The following is a 12,316-nucleotide window of genomic DNA, read 5'->3' as shown; positions in this document are numbered from 1 at the left end:
AACCATGCAGGCTTTGAGCATATCATCTCATTTCTGAGGCTTAGTTTTCTCATCAAGAGGTAGTTATAGAATTAATTTTGAATCATTTTGAAGTCAAAGAAATCAAATCATAAAGAGCAGGGATCTGAGAGATAAAAAATCAAGTCATCTCTTTTGGTTACCTTAATTTCATGTATTTTTCTATTTCACCTAATTGCACCTATTTCTCAGTTCTATACAGAAATAAAACCATACTTCAGTTAAAAACAACAGCAAAAATAATAGTTGAAAGAACACTGAACTTACAGTCAGAAGAACTATATTCAAATCCTGACTCTTCTATGCAATCTTGAAAAAGTTACCCCTCTAGGTCTCGGCTTCCCCATCTGTAAAAGATGGACAATAATACCCTCCTTTCAGAAAGCTGTCATAAAGGTTAAGATATATCATATATGTAATTCAACTAGTAAAATATCCATCACATGGCAGATGATCAGCAACTATTAACTTGTTAAAAACACAGATTTTGCTATTCTTCACATTCTGCTTCCACATCTACTGATTTCTTTCAGCACTGTCGCTTAACATTTAATAAAGTTGTACCTTTTCAAGAGGTTACTATCCTTCACTGACTTTTTGACACAATATAAAAGTACTACTACTGTATCTGCCTGTCAAACAATTCTATCTACAAATATGACAATTCAATTCTGCATGACTTTGTTAGAAATAATACTACAGACTCCAATCCCAATACTAAGACAGCTTTCAAATTAAATTCTGATCTCATTTCCCAAGTTTCCATTCTGTGTCTACACCATGGAATTACCACAGTAGATAAAATAGACACATTGCCCTACACAGTGGGGCTTACACACATGCAAACAACTACCACAGAGTGTGATACAGGACAAATCTCAAGACCTAATGGAGACACAAAAGATGGATATCCTAACCTATACTTCACTGGGTCCAGGAAGGGTTCTTGGAAGAAATGATGAGTGAGAATGAGTAGTAATTACCCAAGGAAGAGGCTCAAGGAATCACATATTCTAAGTCCCCAAGGTAAGAGATCTCAATTCTTTCTGGACAGTGAAAATAGCAGGGCTGGCATTCAGAGCACAAAGGAAGAATGAGACAAGAAGCAACAAGCCAACATGCACCAAATCATAAGAACTTGGTAACCCACCTCAAGGAATTTGGAGTTTAACCTGATAGCAATGGAAAACAGGTCAACTGTTTTAAATCTGATTAGCTTTTCAGAAAGATCCCTCTAGCTACAATACAAAAGGGAGGGAGAAAACTCTGGGTTTGAAGAGCAGTGGGGCTACTGCAGTACTGCTGGTAAGAGAGATGGTGCCTAAATGTATCACAACTTCATTACTATTTCTGGATTTCTCTGTCTAATGGCTGTCTCCCCTACTAGTCTTTAAGCTCCCTAAGAACAAGAACCACATCTATGTATTTACCACCATATGATGTGGAGCATAGTGTCTGCCATATGGGACGTCTTTAATAAATATATGATGAAGGTTAGCAGTGGTGAAAATGGTAATAATAAGATGAATATGAGAGCTATTTTAGATATACAATAGATAGGACTTGGTGTTCATCACACCAAATTGATAAAAACACAACATAGATTTCGATACAGGTTTTTTTACACAAAGGTACTCCAAGAACAAAAGTAAAGAGAAAACAATTTAAAATACTAAACGCCCTCTACATAAAGAATAGGCACTATTATTATGATACTGATGCCTAGTGAAGTCATCAATAATTTCAGATTCTAATATGTGAGATAAATTATTATACACCGAACCAGAATTTACAAATTTAGGTTTTGAGAAGGAAGAAGATACTACAAGGTTTCACAATGGTCTTGAGTAGGACCAGAGTTTAAAGAGACTTAATGGTCCCATAACTATATATCCATCTAAGCAGAGAAGCAGTATGCTAAGACTATTTGAGATAGTATGGAGTTTGGAGTAACACAGAGAAAACTGCAGACAGGAAGACCAAATGGGATGCTACTGCAATAAGCCTGGCTGCAGTGATAAGAACCTGGCTAAAATGATGAGAGTTTTGAAAGAAAAAGAAAATATAAGGCATTATAGAAGAACAGTAAATCATGGGGTTTGATGAAATATGTAAGGCCAGAGGCAAGAAAAAGACATGAATGACTATGACTGTTGCAACAAAAATTGAAATGAGGTTTTTCCTTTCCTGATAACCAGGAAAATAAAGGGAACAGTGAACAGGCTAGAGAAGAAACATAAACTGGCATGAGTTCATCAATCCTAGTTTTATTTTAACTGTTACTAATCTGTAGTGTCTATAGTTAGATTTGTCCTTGACAAAACTAACCTGTCACCCCTAATCCTGTGTAATTTAGGTAATTTACACCCTGCACCTGGTATTTACTCTTTACTCTCCCTATAAACTCTTGTAGCAAATAACCCCTTGTAGCTGTTTGAATTTCAGAAAGGAGGTCATATGTAGACCGATAACCCAGAGGCTAACGGACCCAATTACCAGGTTGCCTGACTCCAGCAGTGACTGTTTTGAAATAATGCAAGAAGAAGAAGAATGCAAGACCTTCACCATTTTGATCCTTATCACTCAATTCGGACTTCAAACTCCCCTATAAGAACCCCTGTAATTCCCCAGGAAGAGGGGGGCACAGTTCTTGAGGCACTGGCCTGCTGTGTCTTCCCTTTGCCTGGCAAAAAAAAATAAAAAGCCTCTCCATTTCTTATCTTCCATTTCTCTGTCTCCGTATTTTTATTCGGCATCGGTGCAAAGGGAGCCAGATTTGGCAACATTACTTTCCAAGCAGAGTGATAAGAGAAAGTAAGCAAGCATGGGGGGGTGGGGAGGGAGAGAGGAAAATAACATAATGAGGCAACAGAGGAACAGAGGCATAATCTGGTCTCAGAGAAATTAGAGCTCAGGAAATATGTTCACAAAACGGCACCAGAGAACTCAACAAAAAGCGTCTCACATGAACGGGAAAAATCCAAGCACCCTTTGCCTGTATCAGTGAACCAAGTCATTGCAAAAGTTGATGAAATATGGGTCAACCTCCTGCTGTTTTGCTTTTGTTTTTGATATTTAAGCAGTTGTAAAAGAAAGGCTTTTGTAACTGACCAAAAAACAAAAAAAAATCTGGTTTCCTAATATAGAAATGGAGAGAAGTATATAGCTCGTTACCATCTTATAGAGATCTATTTGAGTGGATATTTATTCTTTATAAACACAAGTACATAATATTTGAAATTCCAATTTATTACAAGTTTACCCTTCAATGGGGCCCTTCCTCCTTAAAGATAATTTAAAAAACAACAAACAACCCAGGTGTCACTACAGTGGGAACACGGACTTCTCACTGTTACCAAGAACAGACTGGCTCCAGGGTAAGAGGCAGGGAAGGTGTTGGTGACTGGACTGTGAAACTGTAACATCAGCGCTAACTCCAAGCCTGGGGGAGCCAGAACGGTAAACCTATCCAGCAGGATAGGAATCAGGAGCAAACCCCACTTTAAGAGGTTTTATTCTCAGGTTCTGTGAGCGGCAATCCCCTTAGTGGACTTTTTTTCCCCTTAATTTAAATAGGCACAGAAGAGCTTAGTTGCTCACATTTTCCAAATTCAAAGTTGATAGAAAAGAAAATTAAACCCTGTTTTGCAGTTTTATCAAAATCTGCCATGAAAGGGAAAGAAGACTACAAAGTTTTGCCTAAACATAACTACTCACTATGGGAAGGGGCCGCTGAGCCCCTCCTCCCGCCCTCCACATTTAGGTCCTTCGGCAACTCTCTCAAAATTACACTGCAAACTCATCTCAGAGCTCACAGGCACACACAGCCCTCCTGATTCCTAACGAAATAAATACCCTTCCTTAGTCTATGTTGTCTGCATTTACCACAAAATTCCATTGACCAGAAAACGTCATTCTCCAGTCAATCTGGTTAATCAAGATTTTACTAAAACACATTACTCAAAGGTAAGTAGAACTGTAGTATTTATGGATGAAATGATCTGATGTCTGGGGTCTGGCATGTGGGAGATGGTGGAGGGGAAGAGCGGGTAAGAGGTATTGGAAGGGATGAAGGTGAAACGGGATCATAAGTGTGATGGGTGGTACGCATCCAGATCCACCTCGGGAATAAAGGACTTACTACCCCAGCCGCTGAGAGCACTGGGCTGTCAGTCCCCACTAACGACTGCCCCAGCCAAAGGGAGACACCTTGCCCCCTTCCAGGAGGACAGCCCACATCCAACAACTGATCAATCCAGGGATAAACAGTAAAGGCCAGGCCCCCTCATATCAATTCAGTATAGTTCTGAAGGCTCATTCCATCTTTGGAACTACCCCCAGGGTCAACTGAGATTCCGCTGAGACTCATTACAGCTCAACTTCTCCCTCTGGCCAAACCTGCTTCCTTTCCCCAGGTGTCCGGGACTAAGAGCACTCCCTTATAAACCTGAGTGCTAATCTCCATCTCAGAATCTGCTGGCCAGGGAACCCAAATTGTAAAAATAAGCGTTGAAGTTCCTTTTAGTACAAGAGGGTTCATTACATTGTTCTTACTGTTTTTATGCGCTTGAAAATTTCTCTAACTGTTAATGGGTACATGGAAAGAACTTTAGTGTCCATAAATCAGGGATTAAATAAATTATTAGAGAGTCTTACAATGGAACACTGCAGCATGAGATATGAAATAATCTCCAAAATATATAGTGGGGGGAAAAGGTGCAGTACAGTGTGTAAAATACATTCCCATTTTAGGCTCCAAAAGGGGTATATATATGTATCTACACACATCTGTAATACACACACAAAAACGTTTAGAATAATTCTGTGATGATACCAAATTTAAAAAAAAAAGTAATGAAAACTACCTCTGAAAAGGAAGAGTAAGAGAAGTAAGAGACTGGATTGAGTGGGAATCCTGATTCTCAAGATAAATCCTTTGGTCTTAAGGGCTTTTTTCCCCCCGGCCTTTGGGTATTTCACTGTATTCCAAAAGACAGTTTAATAAATAAATTAAATGGCCCACGGGACTTCTCTGGTGGTCCAGCGGTTAGGACGCCGCACTTCCACTGCAAGGGGCCCAGGCTCGATCCCCGGTAGGGGAACCAAGATGCCGCAAGATGTTCAGGGCCAAAATAAATAAACAAATAAAATAAAATCCATGGCCCTGATTCACCAGGTTCTTTTATTTTAAAGATGCACATACACACACAACATGGAGTTTTCAAAAAACCATTTAACTTTAACAAGTGTTTGTCTTTAGCCTATAACCTGTTCCGACACGAGCTCCTCTCTGCTGTGAGTGCCCTGTCCCAACACCTGTGATTCACTGCTCCTGCAACCACGTTTTCACAAGATTTTCTACACACTGGTGCAGAAGGCTCGTCACTTTGTGTGCAGTTATTTGTTTATAAATGCATCCATTCCACTAAAATCTGTTTCCCTGGAGAGTAAAACCAAATCATCGACGTAAGCCCACCATCTTTGTTATTTAATCATTATCAAGCAAACTGCATTTCACTGGGATTTGAGGTGACTTACCAGCACCTAGAATAGTTTTGGTCACTTTTACTAGTGACCAATATGTACTTATTGAATGAATAAACAGAGAATAACAATAATTACCATTTATTGAGCTTTCCAAGCAAGGTATGTCTGAGGAAGGAATATCTTATCTTTTTTGCTAAATCTAATTCTTCCTGGACTCTTTGAAGGATCTTACTCCCTTAATTATCCTTTCACTGTCTACCATTTCATCTGTCTTTCAGTTAAATTAGGCTTTGTCCTTCAAACATGTTCACATCTCATTTTTGTCCAAAACACTTTCACTTGTTAATAGCCCCTGCTTGTGAATCTAGTAATTGCTATCTCTCTTTCTCCCTCTCTCTCTCTCTCATTCATTCTTTCTCTCATTTTATCTGTTTCTCTCACTGTAATTACAATCAACATCTTGAAACCCATGGTCTTAAACACAGTGTTTCCATTTCCTTACTACAAAAGGCCTCATGTAATCTAGATTCTATCTTCAAACATACCTAATCTAAGGATGCTCAAGATTGCCCTCTACATGAAGAGGTCAACATTTCTCTAATATGATACTCCAGGAAAGAACTCTCCAATACTGCAGAGAGAAGCAAGGCCTTAGGAGAGAAGTGAGGAAAGAGAGGATGCTTTGACATTAATGGACTGTTGATACCTACTCTTTCTAACCATCTTGGTCAGTCCTTACACTATATTCAGTCTTACACAGCTAATAGTTTGACACGGCTGATCATTTGCTAATCCTCAACCCTCTCTCTTTGGTTTCTGGTACAGTGTACTCTCCCAATTATCTTCTTCCTATTTTTTCAGCTTTATTCTGCCTAGCTATGTGAAGGCCTAGAAAGCCCTAAGAAAAATTCAAGGAACAAGGGAGGATCTTTCATCCCTGTTTTTCACTAGATTTGGACTTTTTTTCTTTTTTTTTTTTTTGTCTGCACCTTACAGCGGCCTGTGGAATCTCAGTTCCCCTATCAGGGATTGAACGACACAGCAGTGAAAGCCTAGAATACTAACCACTAGGCAACCATGGAACTCCCAAGGGAATTTTTTTTTTTTTTTTTTTTGGACAGGTGACTTCTCAATTAAAGCCAAAAGACCGTGGAATGATATTTTCAAGTGCTGAGGAAAAAATAAATTGTACACCTAGCAAAATTTTTAACAAGAATGGGGGTGAGGGCTTCCCTGGTGGCGCAGTGGTTGAGAGTCCGCCTGCCGATGCAGGGGACACGGGTTCGTGCCCCGGTCCGGGAAGATCCCACATGCGACGGAGCGGCTGGGCCCGTGAGCCATGGCCGCTGAGCCTGCGAGACCGGAGCCTGTGCTCCACAACGGGAGAGGCCACAACAGTGAGAGGCCCGTGTACCACAAAAAAAAAAAAAAAAAAAAAGAATGGGGGTGAAACTTTCAGATGAAAATTGATACAGGTGTCATCAAAAGACCTTCACAGTGCCAGTTATCAAGTTTTTGTTTCTCAGCTCCAAATTCACCCTTCTGCTCTACAAAAGTGGAGGTGAGCTCTTTATTTTTTTTTAACATCTTTATTGGAGTATAATTGCTTTACAATGGTGTGTTAGTTTCTGCTTCATAACAAAGTGAATCAGCTATACATATACATACGTTCCCATCTCTTCCCTCTTGCGTCTCCCTCCCTCCCACCCTCCTTATCCCACCCCTCTAGGTGGTCACAAACCACCGAGCTGATCTCCCTGTGCTATGCGGCTGCTTCCCACTAGCTATCTATTTTACGTTGGTAGTGTATATATGTCCATGCCACTCTCTCACTGTGTCACAGCTTACCTTTCCCCCTCCCCGTATCCTCAAGGACATTCTCTAGTAGATCTGTGTCTTTATTCCTGTCTTACCCCTAGGTTCTTCATGACCTTTTTTTTTTTCCTTAGATTCCATATATATGTGTTAGCATATGGTATTTGTTTTTCTCTTTCTGACTTACTTCACTCAGTATGACAGACTCTAGGTCCATCCACCTCACTACAAATAACTCAATTTCATTTCTTTTTATGGCTGAGTAATATTCCATTGTATGTATGTGCCACATCTTCTTTATTCATTCATCTGATGATGGACACTTAGGTTGCTTCCATCTCCTGGCTATTGTAAATAGAGCTGCAATGAACATTTTGGTACATGACTCTTTTTGAATTATGGTTTTCTCAGGGTATATGCCCAGTAGTGGGATTGCTGGGTCATATGGTAGGTCTATTTTTAGTTTTTTAAGGAACCTCCATACTGTTCTCCATCATGGCTGTACCAATTCACATGCCCACCAGCAGTGCAAGAGTGTTCCCTTTTCTCCACACCCTTTCCAGCATTTATTGTTTGTAGATTTTTTGATGATGGCCATTCTGACTGGTGTGAGGTGATACCTCATTGTAGTTTTGATTTGCATTTCTCTAATGATTAATGATGTTGAGCATTCTTTCATGTGTTTGTTGGCAATCTGTATATCTTCTTCGGAGAAATGTCTATTTAGGTATTCTGCCATTTTTGGATTGGGTTGTTTGTTTTTTTGATATTGAGCTGCATTAGTTGCTTGTATGTTTTGGAGATTAATCCGTTTTTGTGGCTGCGCCGCGTGACATGCGGGATCCTACTTCCTGGACCAGGGATAGAACCTGTGCCCGCTTCAGTGGAAGTGCAGAGTCTTAACCACTGGACTGCCAGGGAAGTCCCCCAAGGGAATATTTTTTTAATTTGATTTTTCTTTTAACAAAAGGCTTAAGATGAAATTTACTTTTCCCCTTGTGATTCTCCCCAACTTTTTATTACAAAAAATGTTGAATATACAAAAAGTTTGAAAATAGTATAAAGATCTCTCAAGATCACTCCACAAATAATATTTTGTCAAATTTCCCTCATCAATACATGTGTATATAGAGATTTTTTTTTTGCTGAGCCATTTGAAAATAACCTACACATATCATGACAATTCACCCCTAAAAACCAAGCTTAAAAGTAAGAACATTTTCCTTCATAAACACAATGCCATTATCACAGTCACCATTATCAATACCATAATAATCCTCTAATAGTATCTAAAATCCAGTCCAATTTCAAATTACTTCGACTGTCTAAAAAGTATCTTTTATAATTTTTTTTAAACCAGTAAGTAAAATATTCAAGTTTTACTCACTGCATTTGGTTGTGATGCCTCTTTACTCTTTAGTTCTAGAACAGTCCTACTTCATTTTTCATATTAACTTTCACTCTTCATATTAACTTTAAACAAAACCAATTTCTTGTAGAATGTTCCAGATTTTAGATTTGTCTGATTTTATTTACAATGTCATTTATCACATGTTCATCTATCTCCTGTTCTTCCTATAAACTGGAAGTTGGATCTAAAGGCATCATCGGGCTCAAGTGAAACATGTTTGGCAAGTATCCTTCATAGGTGATGTACACTTCACACTGCATCACCACAGGAGACATAACATCACAGTGTCCCACTATTGGTGATGCCACCTGTGACCACTTGACTAAGGCTATTTTTCCCCTTTAAAACCATGAATAACCTATGGAGTGATACTCTGATAAGACCATACCGTTCTGCAAAATCTCATGGGATACTGGTATCCCATGTGATTTCTAAAAGCTATAAAAAAAGATTACATACGAAAAATCTAGTATCAGATCAATGTTCATTTCTCTATATTGCCTTTCTAATGCTCAAATGCAAAAGCAAGATGTATTTCTAGCCCAGGAATACAGGCATTTTCACCAGAGAGTCAATACTGTCTTGGTCTGTTTGCTTCCTGTGCCCCAAGGCAGGCCCTCTGAGACCTGCAGACAAAAACAAACTCCAATTCTCCCTCATGAGAACAGGCACACATGAACAAGAGCAAGCAGGCCTCCACTACCCACCTACCAATGGGGATTATGAAAAGCAGGGACTACAGACTAAATAACTAAACCTACTTGCCACCATTGCAATGAATGAAGAAAGAAATCTTTAAAGGTTTATTCAAATTCTCAGAACATCCCTACATCATTTGTCAAAAAAGTGTGTTAAAGTCAAATTCATGGTTTGATGAAGGAAGTAGTCATTAATATTATGAATTTTCTTTGTGCTTGTGCCTTTGCTATCAACTCATTGAAGACTTAGAAAAAACTGAATCAAGTAATGAAGACTGTTTGTTATAATGCAATGAGATAGCTAGATCATAAAATGCATGAAGGAATTACTGAGCTGCTTCCTCAGAACAAAGGGTGTCTGGAATTGAACAGTTGTGAGGGACACCACCTTCTGAACATCAAGCTTGTCGCTAAGTTCACAAGATAATACCCTCTTATTTGAGTGGCAAGAAATCTACTCCCAGTGAACTTGAGACTTTAGGACGGCTTTGCTAAAGGAAGTTCCAGTATTCTGTTTCAAAAGAACATGTGGCATGAGCAGATGGCAACAGAAGACTACACTTACTTCTCATTGCTAAGACAGCCCTGAGCGAGCAAGAGCTGGGTTTTGAAGAACTGTAGAGCTATCTGGTCAAAAATAAATCACAATTTTAAAAATGATTCATAGATTTTGAGGCATATGAATCACGTTTTAAATTTCTGCAGCTACTTATGCTCTATCCATCACCAACCTGCCTCAGTTTCAAGAGTTACTGATTAACCTAAAAGCAAACTATGCCCACCAAGCCCCTACATTTTAGGGTAAACAGATCCCATCTGGTAGAACGAACTTCAGCCTTATCTCCCGAACCACCTCTCATCTCACCTCCATCCCCAACCATTCCTACTGCTTTCCCTCACACTGCCATCAAAACTCTAAACTGAGCACTGAAGCTTCTCCTTGTTCATAAATTAAAATACCCAGAAGAAAAAACAAACATGGTTTCCCAACTAGAAGATGAACTGTCACAGTATGGGGATCAGTAAGCTATGTTGAGTAAGTGTGAAGATTTGAGAGTCACACTAACTAGGGCAGACCCAGCTCCCCCATTTATTAACTGTAACCTTAAGGAAATATGTACCTCTTTCCAAATCAGAATGTCCTCATTTGTAACATCATTCCCCTCCTTATGTCAATGCATAGATGATAGAAAAGTTTCCACCTGTCACACAAATGCTCTTGACAAGGTCACCAAAACCTCCCCATTGCTAAACCCAGTGTCAAGTCATAATCCGCATCTTTCTTGACCTACCAACAGCATTTGGCATAGTTCATACTTCCTCTCCCTTGAAACACTTTTTCACTTGGCCCCCAAGTCTTCAGATCTTCCTACTACCTTTAGTAGCAGGCTAAAGTCCATGGCTTTAGTCTCTATTTTTCCTCATTTTCTGACCTTTAAATATTGGCACACCCAGAGCTTAGTCCTTGGACTTCTCTCCTCTGGCCATACTCCCTCCCTCCATCCCTCAGTGATCTCACCAAGCCTCGCAGCTTTAAATACCAGCTATACATGAACAATTTCCCAATTTCTAGCTGATGGCTCTCTTCTGATTCCACATATGCAGTGTCCTACTCAACATTTCCATCTGGATAGCTAATAAGCTTCTCAAACTTGACATGTTCAAAAGTGAGTCTCTGGTCTTCTTCCCCAAATCTGCCCCTCCCACAGTCTTCCCCATCTCAAGTAACGGCAAGTCCATCTTTAGAGCTCCTTCAACCACTTTAGGTCTCTGCTAAAATGTCATCTTCTCAGTGAGGCCTTTCCTGACCAGCATAAATTGCAAAATCCACCACTCCAATGGTATTTTATTATACTTCTCCAGAGCACTTACAATCATTTAACATACCAAGTGTTATACTTATTTATTTCTTGTCTGAATCTGCCACTATAACATAAGCTCCAAGAAGGTGATGATTTATGTTTGTTTTGTTCTATACTGTATTCCCAGCACCTAGAATTTCTGCCACATATGAGGTACCCAAATATTTACTGAATCAATGAACAAAGTAATGAATGACGTTCATTTGCTTGGCTTTAAAAATGTTGTACCCATCAATAAATTAAAATACATCTTGATTTTACATGCTTCGGATTTCAGAGTTGCTTTTCAATGAATTTTTCTATAATAGTGCCAACAATTAATACAAGTCTCCTTAATCAAATCCCTGTTAATGTACTAATTACTTTTCCCCAGCTGCAGGTTGCACCTATATTCTAGCCTCTTTTACTCTGTGACACATACACAACAAGACATGTCTTAGGACCTATGCAGCAAATCACCTAACATGGTTTACTTTAATCGCTACCACACTCACCAAGGCCTGTTAGTGAATCACAAAACTGTTTCAAACTAAGTAAACTGATATTGCATTAGAGCGAACTTTTCATTCCCATTAATGGTGGCTTTTTACTGTTTGTCTGTATTTGAAATGTTTAGAAAAAAGAAGAGCCCTTAAGGAAGACAGCCAAATAAAAAACTTGAATGTGAGAACAGAAGGTAACTGGCACATTCTATCAATCTGTTATCATTGACATATAATAACTACCAACATTCAGAGAGAAATATGTATGTGCAAAACACTAGTAACATGTTTTCCGTGAGTTTGAAGGGTCATAAATTACAATTGCTAACTGTATGGGAGGCAGTGGTTAAAAAGCCACATCTTTCCAGTAGTTTTCTATTCTACAAGAGCCTACAGAATAACTCTCAGCACTTCAGAAATTTTCTCCGCCCTGAACTGAGCAGGGCCCTAACACTTTGTTGTTCCAACATTTTTTGATGACTACTAACACAAGCAACCATCAGCCCAAAACACCTACATTTTCATTAAACATCACCAACACAT

At 39.2% G+C, this 12,316-nt stretch overlaps 1 protein-coding gene across 5 annotated transcripts in view; it reads right to left on the bottom strand.

Moving 5' to 3' along the window:
- WDR7 (WD repeat domain 7) overlaps nucleotides 1–12,316 on the bottom strand; it is a 361,510-nt gene that overhangs the window by 343,255 nt on the left and 5,939 nt on the right. For 3 of the 5 annotated variants that reach the window (XM_082641443.1, XM_082641445.1, XM_082641446.1), the window contains exon 2: nucleotides 286–365. The exons of the other annotated variants lie outside the window; for them this stretch is intronic. The gene's annotated coding sequence lies outside the window, so the exon portion shown is untranslated. The remainder of the gene's footprint in view (nucleotides 1–285; nucleotides 366–12,316) is intronic. 5 annotated transcript variants of the gene reach the window in all.

Source organism: Mesoplodon mirus, assembly GCF_964341445.2.
Source record: "Mesoplodon mirus genome assembly, chromosome: 13".
Taxonomy (NCBI): domain Eukaryota; kingdom Metazoa; phylum Chordata; class Mammalia; order Artiodactyla; family Ziphiidae; genus Mesoplodon; species Mesoplodon mirus.
The sequence above is the reverse complement of the archived record's forward strand: the minus strand, read 5'-3'. Positions and strand labels throughout refer to the sequence as shown.